The following is a 27,391-nucleotide window of genomic DNA, read 5'->3' on the forward strand; positions in this document are numbered from 1 at the left end:
ATACAAGAAAACAAAGTAATCCTTTTGGTACAGACACACAGTACATAGTACAATTTGACAGAAAGAGACAAAAGAGTACTTCAGTTAGAGTGCAATTACACTAATTAATTTCTTTCTTACTTACATTTTAACACTTTTATAATCCTGTGTTTCATCACGACTTCATTGTACCGCTTTTATTAATATAATATTCCATTGAGCCTGGTCTAATTACAGGAAATAATTCATTTTATTTGAAAGTATATTAATACGTTTGATGTTCTTAAGTTCTGCGTCATTTCTTACGTACAAAATTTATTCTTCTAATTAAGAAGTTATACTAAAAGTTGTTTTTATAAAAAATATCCTCAGTCTATAAAAGCGTTCAAATGGGATTACTGAAACATGTTGTTTAAATGAAAAAGCCTTTAAGGATTCAAGATTATCCTTAATCCCTATAGTATCCTTATAAATGCAGTGAATGCACGTATGTCATATCTATAGCTTATTCTATGAGGGAAAATTGTTTTCACAAACAGTAGTCGCCCGGGCGCCGTCTCTAGTGGTTGTCTATGTTTCGAATTTGAATTTCGATTGCGCGTTCTCGTTTGTTTTTTGTTTGACATGAACTTGACAGTTTAAGAAGGTTTTATTGTGAATGTGATAGAGTTTGAACTTTACGGATCGAATGGTGTGACGGTGAGTTTCTATTGTTTTAGTAAACATAATTGGTGATATTACCAATGATTAGGCATCTAGAATAATGCTATCATAATATGTTTAGATCATGTTGTATAAGGATGAAGCTATATTCATATTTAAGTGCTAAACAATGGTATGTGAAAAAATATAACACAAGAACAGAGTGTCTGCCACTTAATATAGACTGTAAGTGTTATTGGACACTTTCTTATGTTAAATATGCTTATTAGTAAATAAGGTTAGACTTAAATTACTTATATTAGTCTAGAGTTAGGCTAGATCGTAATGTTCCATGATGTGTCGAAGACATGTATTTAAAAATGTGCCGTTCTAGAATTTTCGAAAACAAATAAAGAAATATAAATTTAGAATTAAATTATAAATGCAATAATAGGTATGTTTATTTTTGAAAAAAACAATAGTGTATTGCGTAATATACTAAAATGTACATATACATATATGTATGTATATTGTATATCTCTATCTACATAGATGGTAATAGAATTGAAGTTTTTAAACAGCAAATAAATAAATAGAACATCCATATATCGCGTCTGTATACAGCTGAGATGAAGAGCTCTTCATATATCATTCCCTTTTCAGCTGGAAATCCCTATAGCACCTCTATACCAACATTAATCCATAGCAAGCTTTGAAAATAGCCGCCATAGCCTTTTTCTGTAATGGAATACGGTAGCGAATAAATTCTTCAAGCGCAAATAGAACTTACTTTCTTGTCGCAATGACCCCAGTAGGTGGCGCTACTCTTAGACGACATGCGCATCCATATATTTAAGCATTTAGAGGAACACTTTACGCTATTTTAATACGTTTGATAGTGTTTCACGGCAAGCATATAATATCATTTATATATGATAGCATATCACCGGATACAATGCCCAAATGAAGCAAGGTATTCCCATTGAATAGAATTTCTTTTCTCTTTGCTATTTATGGTGCTGAAAGATCTACCCTAACAGTATGCACTAGCGACCCTCCCTGACATCGCACGGGTCCCGACCCTTGATATATATATACCTTCCTCATGAATGATTCTAGATATTGGTGAAAACTGCACTTAATTCAGTCTTCTTCTTCTCATAGTGCCATCTCCTTGCGAAGGTTGGCGATCATCACGGCTAGTATAATTTTGGATGCCATGCTTCTAAACAATGATTTGGTGATTTGACAAAACTATTGTCTTAGGTTTTTTAATTTAGTTTATTGCGAACAGGCTGATAGGAGCGGTTAGAAGAATTTTCAAAATCGGTTTCATAATCCAGAAATTACCCCCTCCCCCCCTCCCTTACACAAAATCCTATAACCACAAACAACCTTTCTTTCTTTATACCTGGCAGCAAACGGACAGGAGGTTCATCTGATGTAAAGTGATAGCTCCGCCTATAGACACTCACCGTGCTAGAAGGCTCGCATGTGCGTTGGCAGTGCTCTTTTCTTCAACGACCCTGACGAATTTATTCGGAAATACTTAGGTGGGTTCCACATAGTGGTTGTGCGCGGTTACTTGTATATAATATTAGTATATTCTTGTTTTCTAATACTTAAAACCCAATTAAACATTTTAAAGCCTTGAAATAAACCTTTTGAAAATTAAACACAGTTTTTTTAAGGTTAGATTTGCCTCGTCAACTTTATTTTCGTTTCACATTTCACCCTAATAATTAATTTATCACAGGTAAAGTTTACATTCAGGTAAAAGGATGCTATAATCAGAAGCACCTGTTAAAAAAGTAATTCCCATGGCTTTGGGATCGGAACGGGTTTTGAGAAAAAAATACGCTGCGCTCGAAGGCGTGATTTTTTCCTTTTCGGGTTACAGTACATAAACAAACAGTAACACAAAGGACAGTTCGATTTAAGTAATAGACAGTGACACTAACTCTCTGTAAGTAGCTCGAAACGTTGACTTATGTAATGTTATAAATTCTCGTTTATTCGTAGAGTACAGTATTCTAAACCTACATACTCATAGTATTAATAATAATTAATAGCGAATAGAAAACTAAAACAAATTTAAAAAGTTTGGTCCTTGTGACAGTGTACCTTTAATGCTGGCAGCATTTCCTCGCTGTATTGCCATACTTATTCATTAAGCGAAGAAAGCATCAGCTCTGGAGTTACCGGTCACCTATCTACCAGGCGCCAACTGAAATCTTTCATTAGCCACTTGAACCATACGGCCCAAGAGTCTCTATTACAAAGGGAACAAAATCAAACTAAGTTTTTAATTAAATAATTAATTGGACAGTTCTGTCGGTGCATAATTTATTGTCACGTTTACCTAAATTTAATTATAGAAAAACACTTTTTTAACGGATTTGAAGTTATGTTTTATTATAAATTTACAATAATTTAAAATTATGTAAAATAATTGTAAATTTATAATAAAACATAACTTCAAATCCGTTAAAAAAGTGTTTTTCTATGTCTAAAAGTTATGTCAATAAAAGACAATAAAATTTAATTAATTCAGAATTATTCCGTAATTAATTTCTTTTTAATAATTAAAAATAAATTCATGAAGGCCCACGTCAATAACTTGATGAGTTATTGACGACTTAATCCTCGATTAATACAAGGAAATATTAACATTTATATGTTTGACAAATAAAAAATGGTACACAAGATATTTTTTTATTATATCTTTTCGCTATATACCAGAACTTTTACCTAAAAGCACACAATAAAGGCTTTTCGTAGTTGAGTTACTGTTGTTCAATGTACTGTAGAACAGGTGCGGTAATTTTGACAAGGTCGGATACAACCTTATTTCCACTGGTTTTTGTAATGTATCCTTATAGGTCGTTAAGTATTGTATGTGAACCATGAAAGAAGTTTTATGAGAATGAAGGGATAGTCGACAACATTTATTATGATTACATAATGTGTCTGTATGAGGTGATACAATTTGTATTTACAATAAATACATAATAATATGCATTATGGCTTGGTAAACATAGCCGTATTGAGCCCCAGGGCCTCCACAAAATAGGGCCCCCACAACAGAAACTTCGGAGAAAAAATGTTTTAAATACCGACTAGTAAACTCTAGTAAACAACTTTTCTTTTGATATCTCTATATATATAAAACGCTCGTGTCACAATGTTTGTTCCCATACACCTCCGAAACGGCTCCACTGATTCTTATGAAATTTTTTATGCATATTCAATAAGTCGGAGAATTGACTACTATCTATATTTCGAAACCCTAAGTGATAAGGGATGTCCACCCCAAAAGTTTATTTTTTCGACAATTTTTTTTATATTTATTTGTTTATAATGTATGTGTATCATACAAAAATATGTATACAACCCTTAATTTTCATCCTACTACGATCAACCCCTTTTTTTTATTATTGTAGATAGTTATTTTTATTGAACTAAAAAAATGTTTCCTAGAAATATACATGGCAAAACGACTTTTGCCGGGTCAGCTAGTATTTTTATATGTTTCTTTAATACTAAAATAATCTACTTGATTTCACAATAAATTAATTATTGATTGAAAAACTCGACTGAATTTTTTTTTCATTTTTCCACCCCGGTCATGTGACTTATGGAACAGATGCAAGTTTATTTAGGTATTCCTAATAGGTTAGAATCGTAGAACCCATTTATTACGGCATCATATTGCTTATACATACATACATATAGATAAGAAGTGCTAGTCGTAACTATAAGTTCTTACATATTGCAATTATAAACACTACTAGGGTAAAATAAAGATTTCATTTGAAACTTAGCGCTAATGTGTCCAGTATGTAAAAATTATATAAGTTTTGACATTTGGTAGTCATACTCTGAGCACTAAGTCTCAGAAGTGTTCAGGCACAGAAGACTGATCATCTTGCCTTTTAAAAAAAAATATTATCGCGAAATAGATAGAAATGAGGCTCAGACCTAAAAGGTTGTAGGTTTTTTTATATGTCGATTGCATTTTTCATTTAAACTTGCTTTTTAAACCCACAGGAGATAAAATAAATCAGCTGTTTCTCTCCTGCAAAATCTTGCTTCCGATTTCCACGACAATTTATAAAAGAAATACTTGAATTTGAAGTAAATGTTGAAGAAAACAAGGACAATTTCAAATGCACTCCTCTGGGGACGGCGACTGTTGTTGCACGTTGTCATGGCGACCGTTTATTTTCAGAAATGGAACGTTCTATTTTCGTTATTGAGTTTTAAACAGACTTAAGCGCGGTGCATAAAAAATAACTTTGATATATTAAATGATTGAGAGCAGTGTTGGCTTAGTGGCTTCAGCGTGCGACTCTCATCCCTGAGCTCGTAGGTTCGATCCCCGGCTGTGCACCAATGGACTTTCTATGTGCGCATTTAACATTCGCTCGAAAGGTGAAGTAAAACATCGTGAGGAAACCGTCATGTCTTAGACCCAAAAAAGTCGACGGCGTGTCTCAGGCACTAGAGGCTGATCACCTACAATTTAATATTTTTTTAAATATTAAATTGTAGGAAAAATATTATTATAAGTATTTAGAGCTGTGCTATGCAATGTTTGGGAAATTTGCGTTCAGAATTCGACCCGACATTTCAAACATAAATATATCCTTAATTAACCCTTTGGATAATATAAGTATTTTGATAATTTTCGGAAAAAGAGAATTGAAAAAAGGTATTTTTCAGTATTATGAAGACTTGTGTTCCGACACAAAATGTTTTTATATTGAGTAACATAACACTAATTTTTATTGATGCATTGTTCAAGGTACAGTTCATAAAAATCCATCAATTTCTTTAGATTCCACCTTCTAAACAAACCCTTTTAACGAGTTCCATTCACAATGTAAAAAGAACATTGATTGTTTTTCTTTGAACAAAACATCATTGTTACATCCACAAATAGATGTTCGAGGAATCCTCTACTTTGGTTTTAAAGGAAATTCACTGCAGCATTAAAATGTGTGTAGCCAACAGCCTAGTGGCTTCAGTGTGCTACTGTCATTTCTTAGGTCGTAGGTTCGATCCCCAGCTGTGCACCAAAGGATTTTCTAACACATCTTAAACAGACATGTGTCAGACAGAAGCCTGATCACCTACTTGTGTATGAAATAAAAATGATGCAATCTCTTATAGGCTTCTTGTAATGAGTATTGATTCGTAACCCAAATTACAATAATAGGTAAAACAAAACTAAAAGAGAATAGAACTGACTCCAAAATGCACCAAAGTATTTATTTATTTTGTAATCTTATAGCTAACATAAATTATATTATATATAATAACAAACAGTTACACTGAAAATATAGCCAGAGATGGAATACTTAACTACAAAAAAGGTTCAAAAATTAACAAAAGCCAACAGATATTAGTACCAATATTTCTTAATTCTAATGTTTGATCCTGTATTACAAAGAGAATTATTTATATTAAACGATAATTACGGGGTAAAAGATCCAATTAACTGAAGTCGCTGTTAACTCGAATCATTTGACACCATATTCAGCCAAATAGGTAGACGGACGGAGCTATATTTGAACATTCATACACACTATGAATTGATAATTATTTTTATTAGATGTAAGTGTTGTTGGACACTTTCTATTGTTAAATATCCTTAGTAGTAAATTAGGTTAGACTAAATTAGTTAATATTATTATTATTAGTCTAAAGGCTAGATCGTAATATTCCACGATGTCTGAGTGAAGAGATAATTTATTAAAACATATAAAAAATTATAATAAGCTCCAAATCTCACCGTCTATCTGGCGTAGCCACTTATCCAATGATATATGGAATATTCACAATTCATAATAACTGTTAAATGTATTCATTATGAGTACGTAAAACTAGAGAGCAAAGCTTAATATAGCATGTTATTTCATCTACCTATGTCACGTACGAGACAATTGTGCAACGTTTGCGTTTTGTACATCTGTGTATTTTGATTACGAGTGAAAATTGATTCGCAGGTGTTTCATTTACGTGGCGTGATATTAGATCCGCAAAGCTTTAGGGCCTGCGCACATTGGTAATGTTAATACTGGGAAGTGTTGAGCTACGTATTTCTACATATGCTTTATTAGTCGTGTGATTTGAATTTCGTTTCGATTTCTGATTTAGGGGTCTTTCGAGTAATACGAAGGCACTATATGGGGCAAAGGGTCCTTGTTTTTCTTATTTTAGATGACATGGGGTGGGCGGATCTAGATGGTGATTACGTCAGCAGTAATTGTTTACTTTTTTGCACCTACAACCTACACTTTCTCTATGCTTGTAAAGAAAATGCATTTTCGAGGATTCAGATCGATCAAGGCTCTATCCCAAGCTTATTTTCTTATTTGTAGACTTTTATCTGCTGCTCATGAAAAGAAAAATGCATATACCAATTTGCTTACTTTTTCTGACAAGGGGGAGGGGGATTCAATAATGGTATTCAATCTGCGTACTTGAACAGCCACTTTATAGAAACACTAAGGTCGATGAAACATTACGTGTGTCAGAAACATTTGAAAACTTGACAAAAAAAGTGTGCTAGAATATTATTTTTCCATCAATTGTATGTATATTGCATTATGAAACGGTGTATACGAACCCTTACAAACATAACAGACGTCGTATTACACTCATTAGTTAAAGTGGAAATGGGCAGGTCACGTTGCCCGCGTTTGTGATGAACTAAAGGAGTAAGGCCCAGTGGGAAGAGAAGAGGACAGCCACCAGAGAAGATATAATGAAAGGGATAGCGGGGAAGGATTGGAAAATAATGGCAAGAATGCGAGACGAGTGGAAGAATTTGGAGGATGCCTTCAGGTCAGGTACTTCAACATAATGACATAAATCAAACCAAATCAAAATCATTTATTCATTTAGGTAACACAATCTACACTTATGAACGTCAAAAAGAAATACATATTAAATGCTTCTAATTTTACATTTACTGCCAGTTCTCAAATCAAGCGCGTAAAACGAAAGAGAAGGACTGGCAATAAACTCTCCGCCACTCTTTTTATATATGTTTCAGAATGTTATGTGTTCTGTTAATATAGTACTCGAATAAAAGATATTTTTATATTGCAATGTGAATAATTCAAAACATTTAGTCCTTTATAAGGTATACAATAATGGAATGGCATTTAAGGGATGTTTCCCGTAATTGTAGTGTAAAATGTAGAGATTTCTATCAAATTACCTATTTCCGTTAACGACCACAAAACGTTTTATCGAGAATAGAAATTTATAGAATGTCTATCGGGCTTTCCTGTACAAAGGATTGTAGTCTAAGAGCTGAATTGTAATTGTCAACGTTGTATCAACGGAGAAACTTGTGTGAATATAAAATAATGTCTATTTCACCAAAATCAAACCGTGGTCGTAATGAATGATTCTTATTTTAACCCTGGAAAGATAGTCTGCGTAAAATTTACGCATGCGTTTTCGAATAATTGCTCTATCTTTCTAATTAGCGCGAATCCATAGCTGTGCGTTTAGGACATCTCATTCGTCGTTGGGAGCTGCCGCGTGACGTAAGTGTCAATAAGGTAAGTGCCACCGATTTTGAAATATAACGACCGCGTGAGTCAAAATTACGCATGATTATCTTTATCGTGACTTTTATGATTTTGGCTTATATGACAGTTTTAGTACTGTTTTAATACTTTATATCATAACTAATATTATAATTTCATTTCTAAAGATATTGAGGCAAATATATATCACAATGGGGAGTATCAATTTCAACGAACACGAAATCCTGGCCGCTCTTATGCAAAGTGATGACGAGCTTCCATGTGAGGACACCGACAGTGAAGTAGCGGACCACGTTTAAAGTTTTCTTTTTTTTAAGTAAAAATAAAAGGAGTTTAAAAAATTATCTGCAGTATTAATTATTCTAATATATGTGTATATATAATAACATACAATTCATTAAAATAAACTATTAAACCTAGACCTACAACTAATTCAAATTCTTGCGTAAATTTTACGCATGATTATCTTTTCCGTATTACAAAATATGATTATCTTTCTAGGGTTAATACGTATAATTTGTATACAAAATGGTTTTATATGATAGTAATAAAGCAATGAGAACACTGTTGGCCTAACCTAGTCGTTTCAATGTGCGACTCTCTTCACTGTCGTTGTAGGTTCGATCTCTGGCTGTTTTCCATCGGACTTTTAACACTCGCTCGTACGGTGAAGGAAAACATCGGAACTAAATTCTATCACTCCTCCTTTACTGTGCAAAGTATCCTGCTATGGAACTCCTTACCACTTGATATCAGACGGGCTCAGTCTTTAAATTTATTTAAAAATCTTCTTTTTGAGCATTTATCTTCTGCCTAGTAATCAGCTACATATACATTAACTGTGACTCAGTAAGCCTAAGATTAACTTTTATAATTAATCACATACAATATACATTTTTTGTTAATATTATTATTTTAGATTTTAGTTTATTTTCATTATTGTGTTACGTACTATTTTATGTTAGTTTTTGTTAATTATCCTCTGGTCTTTTTTATTTATCCATACTAGGGTTGCCTGGAAAAAATTGGAAAAACGCTTATTAGCTATAAGGCCGCCATTTGACGCCCACTGAAGGATTTCCGAGCCAATTCGAATTAGGGACTTTCAAGAAAAGATCGTACCAATTCTTATATGGCTGGCTAAGTACGGCCAAGGTACTTTGGCAAGTAAGTGTCTTTGGGCAACCTGTTACATGTATTTACAATTTTCTTAACCTACATAGTAATAATAATAATAATTAAAAACAATTAACATTTGTTTTGTATTAACATTAACATGTTTATACGTATGTGTTTGACCTAACATTTAGATTTTAGATTATTCATGTATCCTTGTACTACAGAGGTATCTGATGATGGAGGTCCAACGTTGTCGGGAATTGATTAAATATTTAATTCTATGTTTAAATTATTTTGTACGAGTCAGTAAATTTGTCCGTTTTAATTTGGTATAGTATTTATCAGTGTTCATCTCCTGGAGTATAAAGCATTTGGACATCACTACGTGACGTAAGGCTAACTAATGGCTAGGGATGTGCAAACGCTAATCGTGTTTAATGGCGGAGCGTGATTGCGATTTATTTAACTTTAATTACACGAAGCTATTTTATTTCTTAAGGGCCAGTTTTTTGATCCGTAGTAAAAAATGGTTTTACCATTTGTTACATTAACTATAGTTAAATGAATAACCATTGGTAAAATCGTAAATGCGTTTTTCAATGCCTTTTTTAACTATAGTTAATCTTAACAATTTGTCAATTTGTTGCCAGTGCAATGAGCAATGACATCCAAAAAAATGTGGTTGTTTTTTGTGGGGAACATTTATTTTGTATGACAACACTAGACATATTGAGTGAATGAAATCCATTTTTGCCATCTTCATTCGTTATTTGCGCTTTGAAGAGTTTGAAGTGTCAAATTAATCTAAATAACACGATATAAATAAAGTTGTTTTTCTGTGTTTTAATACGGTTTACACTTTTTACGATACTTAAATATATAAATAACGATGTCCGCAAACAGCCAACGGTCAAATAAGTAAGTACAAACATATTTTCGTGTTATTTATTCCGGTTTATCTTGTGTTTCGTAATAGAAAGTAATACATTTATATTTTGTTAAAGGGACCATACTGCTAACTTCGCCAAAAAAGAAACTGCCAAACTGGTGATGCTTCTCAAGGATTACACAGTCGTAACCTGCAAACAACTGATCACTGCAGCAATCTACAAAAAGATGCAGCTTGGAAATCTCTGTGACGTTTTCAACTCAGATGGGTCTAGACACCGACGTGTTAAATTTAATATACATTTAATGAAGGTGTAGGCACATTTTTATATTTATTCTTGTATAGCTGTGTCCTACAACAAAAGGAAAAAATCTTTTAACCCTTTGGAAACAAGGAAGCGGATTATGATCCACACGGATAAAAAAAATTGAGTTTTTGAAACAAAGACAAATAAGAGAGGATGATTTGTTCAATTATGCTAAGGAAGAGCATCAAAAACATTTGCTGCACCAATGAGAGGCCCACCAAAAATCCATACTGCATAAAGAGGAGGTGCACCAAAAAGTGATGCAGCAGATGGAAGAAAGGCACAATAAATATATGTAGCAGCAAAAAGAGTTGCATCAAATTGAGGTGAAATGCAAGAAGAAACAATTAGAAAATATTTAATTGCTACTTTAGGGTTTCATGTAAATTTTGTAATGTTTTTTTAATAAAAATGGTTTGTATTTAAGTTATAATTAAACAGTTTATTAATCAAGTCAAATGTTTTATTTATAAATTCTTGTAACAAAGTAGGTAGATGCTAACTCACAAATGTAATAAAAGCCCTTATAATATCATAGGTCCCTAACTAATGTGTAGCTGTAGTTTTTAGTATAAGTACATACTTGTATGTACTTATAATAATTATAAGTTAATATTATTAGTAATATATAAATAATATTAACTCTAATTCATTATGTATTCTATTGCCTATAATATTAACTTATAATAATTATAAGTTAATATTATAGGCAATAAAACACATAATGAATTAGTAATATACTTAATTATATACTGCTGCGGTTCTGTAACTAGTAATGAAGCAAAATAGGTTTGTATGAGCTGCTGTCTATATATACTCATGTTCTTGTATTTTATTTAATTATAATAATTATAAGTTAATATTATAGGCAATAAAACACATAATGAATTAGTAATATACTTAATTATATACTGCTGCGGTTCTATAGTTAGTAATGAAGCAAAATAGGTTGGTATGAGCTGCTGTCTATATATACTCTTGTTCATTGGCAGTTTAAGATCATTCCCAATTTCAGTAACAATCCAGAGCACTGTTCCCTTCGATAGGGGGTAACAGTGACAAAAATCTAAATCATCCCAGGTTTCTAATGGCGGATGACATTGCCTAAATATTTTTGGTCACTCATTGACACATTCTCATATAATATTATCGTCTTCTTCATCGTCTCATTAATTAAAGTATCTCAATATGTTTAAATTCATCATTAGATAGTAATAAACGTATTTATCATAGTTTGATTTCTGTGACAAACAGCTGTTACTATATAAATTACCAGCGGCCATCTTTTTAACCCTCCGATACTGAGTAGTTAACTTTTTTGCCTAATGGTTAGATATTTTACCATTGGATGCTCTTACCACGGATCAAAAAACGCATTTTGCTGATATTTAACTAATAGTAACGATTTTTTACCAATAGTTGAGTTAACTACGGATCAAAAAACCGCCCCTTAGTAATACAGATAGCAAGGCTTAATAGAATTGATCCAGTTTGTGTGCAACTATTATTAACTAGTGCTTGCATCAATAACAAAAAAAAAATGTGAGCCGTCACGGGACGCCTGGCAGATTGAGATGTGTTTCACATCACATCGACATTATTTTGTAAAAATAATATGCAGAAAATAACAGATTTTGATAGGAACTAAATACGTCATAATGATAAAATAAAATATTACGATTTTTTTCCAGATAACGATGACTATTTATTGAATAAACATTTATTTTCATTAAATACAAAAATTTACGAATTTATTTCAAATCATGACTACTTAATTCGTTTAATCAGTGACTTCGAAATACACACACCGTACACACTACTGCATATAGACTATATATATATACCAGCATATAGCGTAGCAACGCGTCGCCACGGCATGCGTCGCCACTGGCTATAGATGACAAGTATGTGTCAAGTTATATCGACCACAGATTGCAGGATTGTTTTCCAAAGAATTGTCAAATATATCATAAATATGAGCACAAGAGGTGACGCTCGAATCGCGGGCTCTGACCCGCCCATTAATATCCTTCTCTATCTTCCTTTAAATCTCTACTGTACAAACATTACCAGTCCACATCGCATCCCTAACTTTTGTATTGACTGATGTGAAACTGATCTAAAATTATCGTGATATGAATTCTTTTTCCTTTTCATGTGTCCTTTTTTTAATATTGTCTCGATCAATCCTTTTGTCTGTTCACTCAACTACCGCATTTACCATGGAGAGTGTTCAGAGGAGTTGTTCGGATCAATACCTGCAGCTGAGTTTCATCATCGGACGTCGAGGCAGAATACGAAATTCCACCCGTATCACCTCGACGTCCGCCGTTCCACAACAGAGCGTTTTCTAAGGCAGTTTTTGCCGCGCACCACCACTATGTGGAACCAGCTGCCCACTGAAGTATTTCTGAAAAAAATCGAAAAGACTTATGGTCCTTCAAGAAAAGAGCGTACCAATTCTTAAAAGGCCGGCAACGCACAATGCGCCCGTTTGTCTTCTATGACATAAAAAATGATTACATAATTGTTTTAGTTTATCTCTATACCTAGAAAATTCATTTTTATTATTAATGAAAATGGGACTATTTAACAATTAAATGAACATTAATTTACGTCAATCAATGACCCTTTCAATATGTTTAAAATATTTAACTTCAAAGTGCCAATTACGATAATGATCGGTAAAGATACTCTCATATTATGTTCGGACATCGGTATTTTAAAAGCAATATTAAGTATCTTAATGAGATTTTTACAGTAAATGGACTGGTTTTAAATGTGTGGTTTAATTTGTTTCCTGTATTTTGGTAATATATTGACGATTACAGTTATTTTCGTATACAGATGCAAAATATATCGCGTAATTATTGTGGGTTTTTTTCATGTAAAGTAGTTCAATCCCTATATATATATACAAATTTTCTAAAGGCCGGCTACTCACTCGAGCGAGACCTCTGACAATATGTGTCCATGGGCGGCGGTATCATATAACATCAGATGAGCCTCCTGCCCGTTTGTCTATAAAAAAATATTGTAAGTAGGTTAAAAATTCAAAACAGGAATTCCTGAACGGAATTCCTGGTTATTCATAAATTATAAAAGAATTCTATCCTTGCGAAGACAATTGCTAGTTACATATACTTATTTATTTATTTACACTTCGTTACATCTATAGAAAGACAAATAACATAACACATAAAAGTTATAAGGGTGGCAACGGACGGCCTTATCACTAACAAGCGACCTTCCAGGCAACCCTAGTAAAGAAAGAAACAAAAAAAAAATGATGGTTAAAGTGCAAGAAGCGCATAAATCTTATAAAAACCAACCTTAAAAAAGTAATAAAATAATAATAATCTAAAAACTAATCTCTCGGATTCATAAAATGCGATTCAATACAAAAGAATAAGAAATACAAGAATTACAAAAGTCACGATTGAGAAGGATAGGATAGGAATTTAGTTTTGGCAAATATATATATAAATAAAAAATATAAATATATATATATATATATATATAAAAGTTTGCAGTACCTTTACCTACCACAGAACATCGATTTTCGGGAGTAAAATTTAGAGTCGAGAGTAAAATTCCAAACGTCTTTGGGTATGATTGTAGAATAAGACAGGGGGAAAACAGAGGGCTCGCAAGTGCGTTGCCGGCCTTTAGTCTGACTTCCATACGTCAAAAATTTGTTGGATTTTGACATACAGGAATCGATTGGCGCTAAGTCTCCTTTCTGAATTTCAACCCATTCATCTCAAACTACTCTAAAGTAGATTTGAGTTTAAGTTCGTGATATAAACATTAAACATACACAGAAATCAAATACAGATATATGATATTATATGTAAAGGTTTCATCTTCAAATACGGAATGTATTTGACAAACAAGAATGTGTTGTATAAAGATAAACGAGAACTACAATCTTGAAGCGTAATTTGTTTGTTGTTAGTAACGGAATCTATTTCAATGTATCAATGCTTTGTAATCGTAAAATTCTATTGACAGAGTGGGCGTTATTATATGAATCTAGCGACGTATTCCGCTCAGACATCTTTGTTACATATTTTGGATATAAATATAGCCTAGGGATTATGTGGATAGTGTGGAAATAATTTCAATAGGAGTTTGTTATAATTATATATATCGTTCCTCTTTATATTTGTAGAAAATTATAAGGTAAATAAACAGCACTTTTGGCTCTGTGCCTTGAGTCTGCGACTCTAATGCCAGAGGTGGTAGGTTCGATCCCCATTTTTAAAAGGAAACACGTCGTGTGCCATCCACGACTGGATGGACTGGAATGACTGGATCCACTAAAATAAAAAAAGATCACAAAACATTTACATTAAAATAAAAAAAAATAACAAAATTACTTGGCCATTATTGTTAGTTAGTTTATAAAATGTTTGATTGCCTTATTTGATCTGACTTTTTTGCTTTTCGATGTCCCCTGTTTTACTTATTTGAGGATCAAGGTACATAGGTGCAGAGGTGAAGGGGTTTCCATTAAGTAAATTATTATTTAGTCGTGGCTTGATCTAATCTTTACATTTTAAAAGGCTGGTATTTTGATGTACAGATTATTATTATTAAGCTTTATTAATCCATACAACAATTGGTTAGTTTACATTCCTTAGAAAATAGTATTAGTTAAGTTAGTACGAGTTTTAAACAAAATTTAAGTTAGATTTATTTTTAATTTTTGAAGTTGTACTTCTTTAGGCGCGTTGTGAAAAATTGATGAGAGTGAAATTTTACGATTGCGCGTGCACCTATGACACAAAATTGGCAGTGTGATATAGCGTGCGCGAGCGAGATGGGAATAAGACAAACTACAAGTAAAAAGAAATAGAATATGCGTGAAGCTAACTTCACGCATATTCTAGCTTAGCAGCTTAACAAGAATTTTGAATGACCATGACAATTGACATCTGACAATGACATTTACCTTTTAAACAAATATAGGAGTTTTAATTATTGTTTAAAATTAATAATTATATACCTAGTTATTTTCATTATACAAAATATTTGTGAAATAATATAAAATATTTGTGAAAAAACTGTGCTAACCTTCCTGAGTGCTTCAATACAATTGAGGTTAACTATCCGTATGTATTATCGAGTATTATTGTTGATTAAAACTGAAACATGAACCATTATTCATTGCTTTTGTTTATTGCGTTTGTTACAGCAACTTTTTAGAAATATTCTACGACCCTATATATCAATAATTGAGAACAAAGATTTAAGCACGAATACTAATAAGGAGAAAATGAAGGCTTGGAGCGATATAACAGAGAAGTAAACATTTTAATAAGTACCTGCATCTCAAAAAAATGACCACATTATTTAATCAAAACATCAGATTTAATCTAGCAAATATAAGGACAAGAGACAAAAAACAATTGATGAATCAGTGGAAGTGCACTAAATTGAATACAAAAAAAGAGTTGTCATCTTATCGCCGTGAAACATCAAAAACTGGAGGTGGAACAAAGCCACCATCACCTTCTCGAGACACAATGGTTTGAAGTAGATTTCAATGAATTTGATTGTGATGGTGTCGAGGTAGGAATGTTAATTATAAATATGATGTATGGTGATGTTCAAGGTTCAACCTTTCAAGCATAGGCATATGCTTACAACATTACTTTATTCCCCTACAGGGTAGTTAGAGATATTGTAATACCTCAAAACATCCATGTTGCACTTGTAGTACCGAAACTCTGTCCTGCCAGAAGTGAGCCCATTCCCACTTATAATGGACAGTGGGTATAATACACCTTAATACCTGAGTGCGAACCACTCACCATGATACTTAAATTAATAGATGTTATTTATATATTTCAGGTTATTACAAATAAAATCATTTTGGAAACAATTGATATCCCAAAAGCAAATAAAGCCAACAATGACAAGGTAATAAATCAGTTTTGACATAACTTGAATACTAAAAAAGCCAAACAAAGGTGTGCACAACAGTGACAACATAACTTAACAATTTCATTATTTTGTAGGATTAAAGAAAGGTTAAAGAAAATCATGTCGAACTGAACAACAAGAATCCCCAAACAACTCCAAAGAAACCTACAAGGAAGACACCGGTATTATATTTAAATTATCTCTATCTCTAAATAGAATAAAAGAAAGTTGCTATCCAGGTCTGTAGCATGTGCTACAAATTATATTATTAACACATTTATATAATTATATTAATATAAATGTGTTAAAAAATTTATAATATGAATTATAAAAAATTTTAAGTTTTGCATGGACAGAGCTTAAATTAATATTCTCTTATTTGTTGCAGAAAGCAAGTAGTTTTGGAGAAGCCTCGTAGATGCACAACCAAGTAATGATTAATTTAAAATTACAAACCGAAATTCTGATGAAGACATTAGAGTCACTTAAAAATAAATAGTATAATGAAATAAAAATGTTTTAAAGATAAATAGTGTTTTATTTGTTTAATGTAAGAGAATAATAATAAATATTTATTTAATTAATTTTTCAAATGTAAACTGAACTTTATTGACTTTAATGACTCCTTTTCCAGTCTTTGATTATTTAATTGTAATTAATTATTTGCATGCAATCAAAAACTATTTTTAATAATGCCAAAGAAGTATAACTTCTTACGCGCGTACATAAGTACACGCACCTTTTTTTTAGTGGTCTAGTTTTTGTATGCCCTCTTTTAGGGTAAAAGCCTCCTCCATATTTTTCCATTTCTCTTTGTCTTGAGCAACATTCATCCAGTTTTCCCCGGCTAGTTCTATAATGTCATCTGTCCATCTTTTCCTTTGTCGTCCTATACATCTCTTTCCAGTAGGTGGACCTACTGGAAAGTCCATTTCGTTATTTCTAGTGTCCATCTTTTATCCCGCGCTCTAGCAATATGACCTGCAGTACAATAATATGATGTACAGATAACCATACTTAAATGTATAGGTAATATTTGTGTTAAAAAATGTATAGTTTTAAAGCACTGATATGTCGTCAGGGTTTTATTACGATGGATATAGTTCTATAAGGATAGTAAACAAAGTGAAAATCGTCTTTTGTTTTACCAAAAAAGAAAACTGGTAAAACAAAAGACGAAAGACGAAACTATAGGTTCGATAGTGATTGCTCAAACGGACGTAATATGACGCATATCGAGTCAACGTTTATTAGATCTGTGGACCAATAATCAAAAGCAAACCGCTTTATACTCACAGGCACTGTTAGTAAATGAGTAAACAATTTAATCCGTTTACAAAGTGCTAGTTCGGCCTGTTTTCTGCTCCAGACGTATCTGAAATTTATTCGCTTCCAACGATAACGGAGGCTTAAAATATTTTCTGGCACGTACCACAAATGAAAAAATAATAAACAAGGAAATATTGCATTGCAATTCAATCAGGGTAGAGAGCTCGATCGAAATAATCGAGATGGTTGAAGCTCTCAGCTATGAGTTAAACTAAGGCAGTCTATAGACTGAGTAACTTTGAAAAAGAAGCCTGCCAAAGTGAAGGTAATTGTACGTAAAGTGAGATAAGAATTATTTCAAGAAATTCTTACAGTTCGGTAGCAGATTACGAAAAAATCTAATCATATGAAAAAATAATAATAAACGAATGCTGCGGCTTCTTGGAATGAAGCGTATCTCCGGCGATATCATCATCCAAGAACGCTGTGATTTGCTCATGTGTTGTTCATATTACCGTATATCGATTATTGTACTTACCATTTGCATTTTATGTTTGCTAAAGTTTAGGCCTATTTTTCTATAAGGTATTTCCTATAACAACCTAGGCACGAACCAACAAAACATAATTGAGCATACAACAAGTGTGTTATTTATCGACTGTCTTTCTCTTAGTGGTATCCTGTCAATGATAAGAAATGTTTGTCAATTATGAAATAGTATGAACATCAAAATCAATATTTTTTGTTATTGTAAATATATTTTTTCTATCTTACCGCTTAAAATTATTAGGATTGATTTGTAAAAAGTTCATTCATCAAATCATCTCGTGTATAATCAGCTTTAAGAGTAGAATTCCCATTGTTCAACCACAAATGAATGCAAGGAAGTCTACGGCTCATAAACAGTTAGTAGTATTGTGGTTTCCAACGATTCCGCGGTTTCCAGGCTTGAAGGAATGTCTTATACGACTTGCCTATGCTAAGTCTCCTGTTACAAGGTACATGGAACGACAATAAGACGTATTCCAGTTGACGTTTCGTAATATAACTCGTGTTTTAATGGGCTTAAAGCGATACATATGTCTTTAAAAAAAATAGGGGACTGCTAAGCCCTATTTTTTTGGGCAGAATAAATATATCGAGTTATAGTTTTTGACTTATGGACTTAGGCAGATTTTGATACGACCAGTATAGGTTTTTTAAAATGTATCAGGGGGCAAAAGGGCCGGATGAAACCTCAAGTGACTGCCGCCCATGGACACTTACACTGGCAGAGGGCTCGCAAGTGCGTTGTCGGCCTTTAAAACGATTTATTCTTAAGAAATTTGAGTTAGAGGTGAAGACTATTTGCTGTATACCTACTCCTAAGTTTCAAAACAATACTTACATTGTTGGCAAATCCATAAAGTCGAAAACTTATTTTTCTTCGAACTATAGATATAAGTTTCAAATTATCGAGTTGTATACTTTGCAAAATAAATAAATAGTGTTCCAGATACAAAGGTCCAATTCAATTTTTCGTTAAAGAGAGAGAAAATATGTACCAAAACGTCTTGCTTGCATGATGATGAGTTTTGGAGGTTGGTAACTTACGAGTTTCTATCGTATAATACTGTATAATAAATAAAATACTTGCAACGCCTTAAGTAATGAACACTTCCGACTCTGTCTGTCTTATTGTGTTTACGCTATGATGAAATGGGACAGATGAGTAGAAATAACCACTAGCTCTAGGTTAGCCCACAGATTTCTGTATCTGTTTCGTGGTCTTATGCTAGTAGGTTTAGGTAAGTTTCGATTACTTTATACACACACTACTACACAGATAGAATCCAAAGTCAAAGTCAAAAATCATTTATTCATGTAGGTAACACAATGTACACTTATGAACGTCAAAAAGGAAATATACATTAAACGATTCTAATTTTACATTTACTGCCAGTTCTCAAATCAAGGGCGTAGAACGGAAGAGAAGAACTGGTAATAAACTCTAAACTAGATTTTCATTTGAAGCCGTGAATCGAACCACAATTTCAGTCCACCACTGCTCCACAGATTACTTGAAACAACAATTAAACTAATAAAGGTATTATTAAGAATATATATTTCTGAATGAGCCTGTTTTACAAGTCTTACTAAATTGAGTCTGACAAGTTATAGGAAGCGATCACCTTAAGTATACTTAATGACTCTAATGAGTGACTGAGAAGTCGCACACATGCATATCATGTAACCGTATTAAGAGACGAAATGTCATAGTAGTTGTAACTACAAAATTAATAATAATAATCTTTATTCATTTTTCTCACAAAAACTTAGTACATAAACAAATGATAGTTATATACTGTTCTATTAATTAATTGTCCTCTATTATAAGAAAATGCTAGTTTGTGTGAGACTGATGCCTACTAAAGGTAAGAGTATCTACCTGTGTCATCAAGTCATCAGGCCTCCACCACTTTGGATCGACAGGTCTTGAAAAAGTATAGAAAAATGTAGTGAGAATAAACAATCATTTTTACATAAGCTGCAACGTTAACAAATTTTATTTATAAGGGTATACAATATACATATAAGGAAACCACATGGGGTATGTGTGTGTGTGAACGCGTAATAGACCGTTTGGTTTTGCGGGTTGCATTGAATTTTGTTGAAGATTGTTTACTTTTTGTTCTCTATAACATGAGGCTTCAATTCCTTTTGCGAACTAGCGAAGTCTGGATTCGACTTCCGTTGGGTGTCTTCCTCGGGATATACGACCTGCAATTGTTAAATATGAGAACATACTCCTCCCTCATAGGCCGACAACGCACCAACTAAATGGGCTAAAAGTTTGCATCCTATAAAAATTTAATTATTTGTTTGAATTCTGAATTTTAAAAGTGTCAATGCAATATTGTGAAGTATGAGATATTTCAATTGAATTTAAAATGGAATTTGATAACACTTTGGGAATCGTCTAAAAGTTAGACAATAATGGAAATCATACCAATTACATATAATTAATCTACAATTTAATTTACTGGACGACTCTGAGTCGGATCAGAAATAACGGACATTACTGAATCAGCTTTTTATATGAGTAATAAATTTTGCAATTTAAATTCTTAAAACCTGTCCTCGTGGGAATAATATCGGAATGCAAATAAACTTCCTAAAAACAGGATTTTAATTCGTTTTTGTCATACAAATACGGATGCATTACAAAAACTACTTGTTATGAGCTGTCACGTACGGCAAGGGTTATTTTAAACTGTTATTGAAATTTGTGCTTTAATTGTAAGTTATCTATAAATTCTTATATAACTTCGAAACGGCTTGACTGATTTCAATGGCTTCTAATTAATTTGCGATATTTGTTTTAAAATATGTGTTGTTTGATGATATGCTATGAGTAGGGATGCCTACAAATTCAAATTTAATGACGTGGAATAAGTGATACATGTATCTTATGTTCCATAATAAACATATTTTGTTTTTTATTTTTATTTTTTCCATATTAGGGTTGCCTGGAAGAAATCGCTTGTTAGCGATAAGGCCGCCCGTTGCCTAATAACTTATGTAATCTGCTTTTTTTGTTTTTTATTTGTATGATTTTGTATATTATGGTAACGAGGTGTAAATAAATAAATAATATATAAGATATACATGCTTTCGTCCTTACGACTAAATATAGCTTCAAAGAAAATTTCCACTGAAATATTTTCCGTGTCCGTCTAGAACAATTATCACGTCCTATTTATCTTCATCCATATTAATTCAGCAATTTAAGGGCAATTATGGATCTAAAGTCAAAACAAACATTTCACATCACAACGTGATTAATGTAGACCAGTTTCTTACAAAGTTGATTGTATAGGCCATCATAGGACCCTGGTACAGTACAAATAATTTACGTACAGAGATCAAACTTAACTGGACGAGACATGTGGGAACTTTTTCCAAGAGTTCACTGAACCGTTGCGTGAGTGAGACGACGTTATCAATTATTATCAGAAGCGTATACAGAATGTTGGTAAACAAACATACAAAATATTGAATAAATTTATCTCTAGTGTTGTATAGGAGTCTTATTTTGTTGGAACCTCTATGGCTAGAAAAAAACGACGGGTTGCACTCCGGGAGTGCCGGCAGAAGTAAAAACTTGAATATTAAAGTTGTGCATTTTTGATATTTTGGAATGGTTCGGCAATAATTTTGAACGAATTTCTTTAATTATCAGTATAAAAGTACTATCATTTATGTGGTAGAATACAATATTTATTTATTGCGCTATCGTACACAAACATGACAATTTATCTCCATCCGTCTTACGAATTTTCGATCAGGTCACGTGTCCTGACGCGAGTTTAAAATTTTTTCACCCATTCCAAAAAAAGTGTACAACGCCGCTAAAGAAGTTTTCACTTCAAAAATAGTTTAAGGTTTTAAGCATTATATTTGTCCTGTGTTAACTGAAATGTAGTCTCTGAAATGTAGTCTGAGTGAAATGATTTCTTTATCCATAGACAATTATAATATATTTCACATACAATTACTAACTATTTTAATGAAGTCCTGAGATATCTGTGGCGAATGTGAATAGTGGGGGCGGGGCTAGTAGAGCAGCTCGTACGTTTCTGGAATAAATTTATTATTTAAGAATATCATGAAAAGGCGTTCTTTAGTTTCGGGAATGTTTACTGGTGATGGTTCGCTCCGCCATCGTAGTTAAACAATGAAAAGTAAGCAAATCCACGAGTATGTCACTATATAATAACCTGCGCTAATATAGCTTAGAAAAAATATTAGAGCAGGTTCTGTACAAATTGGAATACGCTAGTGTAGACTTTAATGTAAATTTGCTTGACAACTGTAGTTCAAGTAAACATATGCTTAATATGTTTAAATCATATAATTTAATTAATAATTTTACTGTACCCACTAGGGTAACAGACACCACGGCAACATGTATTGACAATATCTATAGTAATAAAGTTCCTCTCAACGCCTGTATTATCAACAAACTAACATCTGCCCACTCTGGTAAAATTTTTGAATTTCAAATCATCATAATGGAGGAAGTGAAAGAGGGGTATCGACCGTAACAACAGTCTCTATCTATCTCTTTGGGAAACAGACTTGACTTATAAGTCACACGTATCTATTAATATATTAATAGTTGAGATGTCTGGTTTGTTAATTTCCTTTAACCAAGTAGTTAATCAGGCTCAAATTATATATTTCTTGGGCCTAAGACATGATGTTTTCTCCCACCGCCATTGACCTCAAGGTTGAGAACCCCATTCCTAACTACTAGGCTAACATTAATCTAAATCCACTATTTAAGTTATGCTAAAAGCTTTCAAACGTATTTATAAACATCCTGTATAGCCAGCGGTACATATCCGTTACACCTGCGGTTGTCTCGCATCGCAATTGTAAAATCAATTTCTGATTGATATTGACTTTGATTTATTTAATAAATTATTTCGAAATTGGAAGATTGTTATTTAAATTTGCATCCCGCAACCCCGTCATGGGGGAACAACATGATACACGTGTCGGACATTTCAGTGTCTATTTAAATTACCATTTCCATGGTTGGTTATAACCTTATGTTCATGAAAGTCTCTTGTGTTAGCCAAAAAGGCGGGGGGGGGGGGGGGGCCTAGAATGGTAGTAATCCTTAAGAAACAGCGTATCACTTATTAAAAGGCCGGCAACGAACTCGGGAGTGTGAGTGGGCCCAACCCAAATATTGTGGGTCATAACTACGTTCTGGGAAATAAAATAGGTTTTAAATAAATCTTCTTTATTGGATATTCACATTATATAGAGCTAAATTGTCTTAAAAAAAGAATAAGATAATTAGATGTATAATTATCCGCGAAAATAAAAACCAATTTTCTATCACAATACAGCAAGGAATGTGGCAGCACTGGGGTGACCGGTCTACCTGGCATTAAAGGTACACTGCCAAAGGGACCAAACATTATAAATTTGTTTTTATTTAGGAAAAGATTATTGCAAATACTGTATATTTGTCTCTTGATAATTATATTTCAAGCGCGTACAAATTTACTCAGAGTTATTTACGCGTGTCTTGCGCACCCTGAATGTTATTGCTTGTGAGACGGATATATTTAGTTGCACACTGGCTGAATTCACAAGAATTTCATTATTTATAATTAGTTATAAAAAGGTTTAGGTTTTTGGTTTTGTTTATTTTATGTTTTAAGTTTAAATTTTACATTAATATGTCTTCTATTGCATTAGTATTAAGTTACTGTAAAAATAGGAAATAAATAAATATTTTTTTTACATACGTGATATTTTTAATGACATCTAAACGTTTATAAAAGCATAGTTAATTTGTCTTGTTGACAAGTAGTTGAAAGCTCCTGATTACAATCACAAAAATAATCCGACAGGAGAAAGACATCATATGTTATTCTAAATTTAGTATATCTATAGAGCGCTCACCACCTGTTTTTATGGTATGTGATTTTCTGTGGCGCAATGTATGGGAATGGGCGGTTTGAATATTATACTAATATCATGGCGCCAGCCAATTAGTTACACGCTATAACTCCATGACAGATAAAGCGATGTTTGTTATTAGCGATACTGTTGATGAGATTAAGTGGGGTCTATGGTACTCAGCGAAAGAGGATGGTTGACAAAATGATGACTAATAATATTAATATACAACGTTGTTTAAGGGTATGGACCTAATTCAAATTCAAATTTATATAACTTCGTCCTTTCAGAAAATATTTAGCCATCTAATAAAAGGATCAAATTTACAATCAGGCTACATCACTGTTTCATCAAAAAAATCTACCCCCTCTTTCGGCAAAAACAATAAAATTGCACCGTTTAACTAACTCCATCTCTTTTTATCGCAGCTTAAACACAATTTGACATAAAGAACCGAAATTTACTATTTTTCAACAAAAACATATTCAATCACACATCTTAACTAACTTTGTCTCTTTTCATCGCAGCGTAAACATAATTGACAGAAGGAGACGAAAAGTAGTCCAATTATATATTAAGCTTTTAGGCAAAAGAAGGTGCGTTTAAAAACAGCAATAATATTTTTATAACACGTATATGCCAAGAAAATTGTAACTTATTCGGTAAAAAGACGCGATTTCTCTTCATTTGAACCGTTCTTAAAGTATATCATGCTACTTCATTTTTGAATTATAATCTTGCTCCGAGCTCAGATTTAATATAATATGTAATAATATATTTTTAGTTATATCACCTTGTATTACATTTCAATGTAGTCATACATTTTACTTTGTCTTTGGTAATGAAGAGTCTTAGGTTCAAAACCCATGGTTGAAGGACTTTTCTTTCTTTGTATCTATTTAAAATTCGGGCACTAAGGTAAATACTACTACTGCATTCCGTAGACTAAATAAATAATAGTTAAAAAAAACTAAAAAAAACACGCTTTTAAAGCACATCAAACTAAAAAGTGAAAAAGCGTGGGTTGCTCTATAGACGAAAAATATGGCACAGAGCGCCCCACGCTTTTTCACAATAATACCAGTAATTTTTGTTCATTACCATTTTCAGCCTAAATTAGGAATTATTTTTCACTTTTTAGTTTGATGTGCTTTAAAAGCGAGTTTTTTTTATTTTTTTTTTAACTATTATTTATTTTTTTTAATTTTTTTTTTCGGATAATTGCATTGTCATCGATCTTTGACAGGTGCGCAAAATTTGAAAAAAATCTGTCCGTTTAAAGTGGGTCAAAATCGAGTCCGGAGGAGTCGGTTACATACATACATACAGGTGAAGCTAATATAAAGCGTGTAAAAAGTCAACGGCGCCAGGCACAAAAAGTTGATTGTTTACTTGCCTATTAAAGAAAGCAATTTATCACGAACCAGATACAGATTTCTGAACCCAAGGCCACTGTTATAAGGGCATAATCTATTACCATGTGTGAGCTGGCCGGTGGCAAAATCGATTTTAATTTCTAACAAATGATTACCTCACAATATTTTTCTTTACCGTGTATTGCGCTTATATAAAAAAATATGTTTATTCATTTGACAATCCGACAGTTTACTGATGAGGACACGGCTAAAATTGTGTATCATAGCTACTTTCATAGCGTTATGTCGTACGGCATTTTATTGTGGGGTGCTGCTGCAGAGGTTCAATCCATATTTGTGCTGCAGAAGCGGGCTGTTCGGGGTATTTGTTGTGTTTCTCCGAGGGAGTCGGTACGGAATAAGTTTAAGGAATTAAATATTATGACACTATCTGGTCAATATATTCTTGAAGCCTTGTTGTATGTCCAAAAAAATATAAACGATTTTAAAACAAATGGTGACTTTCACCAGTATAATACGCGAAATAGAACTAATTTGAGTGTACGACCAACCAGGCTCCAAAAGATAAATCACTCCTTATATGGAAATTGTATTCGTTTTTACAACAAACTCCCAAGCGCAATTAGAGAATTATCACTAAATAAATTCAAAGTCCTCGTTAAACGAAAATTAATCAACAAAGCTTTTTATAAATTTGAGGACTACTTAAATGATCCTAATCCTTGGGATTGAATTGCTCCAGTTCAAACAATTTGTATGACAATACTTGGCGATTAAAAAGAGTGGCGGAAAGTTTCTTGCCAGTTCTTCTTACCCGCTCTACGCCCTTGACTTGCGAACTGGTAGTAAATGTAAATTTACGATTAATTTAACTTGACTATTCAAAAGTGTACTTAGTTACCTACTTGAATAAAGATATTTTGAGTTTGAGTTTGAGTTTGACAACAATTCATTATAATGTGTAAGGTTTGGGAACCCTTTTATGTAAAAAGATAACTGACAGGGTTCCCAGCTCTTCCATTACAAACTTAATAGTAAATTCCATAAAAAATATGTATTATACATTAACATACATAAATCAAATTATATTCGTATCTGTGTACAGTTGGTATAAACGACTTAGGGTTCTTAAAGAAAAGAGCGTACCAAATCTTAAAAGGCCGGCAACACACTCGCGAGCCTACAGGCATTGAGGGTGTCCATGGGCGGCGGTATAACTTAACATCAGGTGAGCCTCCTACCCGTTTGCCCCCTGTTATATAATAACTACCAAAGGATTAGCCTCCTACGCTTAACCACCAACACTTCTCCTATTATAATGTATTCTAGTTTGGATGTAGGAAGTTTTTAAATTAACATATAATTATGTGGCACCGTATTTACTTCATATAACGAAAATCAGTTTGCACCATTTTTACTAAAGTAATCTGTCTCTTTTAATCGCAGCGTAAACACAATTTGTTAGAATGAAACAAAACATTAGTGAAAAGAGTTAGATTGATTTAGTTATTATCGATAATGTGACATTCATGCATTCCCAACCTTCTTACAATTAAGTTTAATTAAAACGTACCTAGTTATGATAAAAAATAAAACTTTTCTATTATTTCCATTTAAAATCATTGTTAATTGTTTTAAGCTAGAGTAGTTTTAGTGGCATAATGTTAATCATAAAAAGAGAAATAATTTTATTTTTTATTTAGTTTCAAAACTGCATATTTCATTTATTTGAGTTTCAAAGTTTTTAGTCGTTCAAATCTTAAGTTTCTTTAACCACGTCGCTATCTTTTTAATTAAGTGTTAATTTAAACCAAACTTTAACAGCTCATTAAATTATTTAAATATAAGG

At 32.6% G+C, this 27,391-nt stretch overlaps 1 protein-coding gene across 1 annotated transcript in view; it reads left to right on the plus strand.

The window, feature by feature from the left end:
- Window positions 1–529: 529 nt before the first annotated feature.
- LOC125052333 (irregular chiasm C-roughest protein-like) overlaps window positions 530–27,391 on the plus strand; it is an 81,942-nt gene continuing 55,080 nt past the window's right edge. Inside the window, exon 1 of the mRNA XM_047653111.1 lies at window positions 530–678. The gene's annotated coding sequence lies outside the window, so the exon portion shown is untranslated. The remainder of the gene's footprint in view (window positions 679–27,391) is intronic.

This window comes from Pieris napi, chromosome 9, assembly GCF_905475465.1.
Source record: "Pieris napi chromosome 9, ilPieNapi1.2, whole genome shotgun sequence".
NCBI lineage: Eukaryota > Metazoa > Arthropoda > Insecta > Lepidoptera > Pieridae > Pieris > Pieris napi.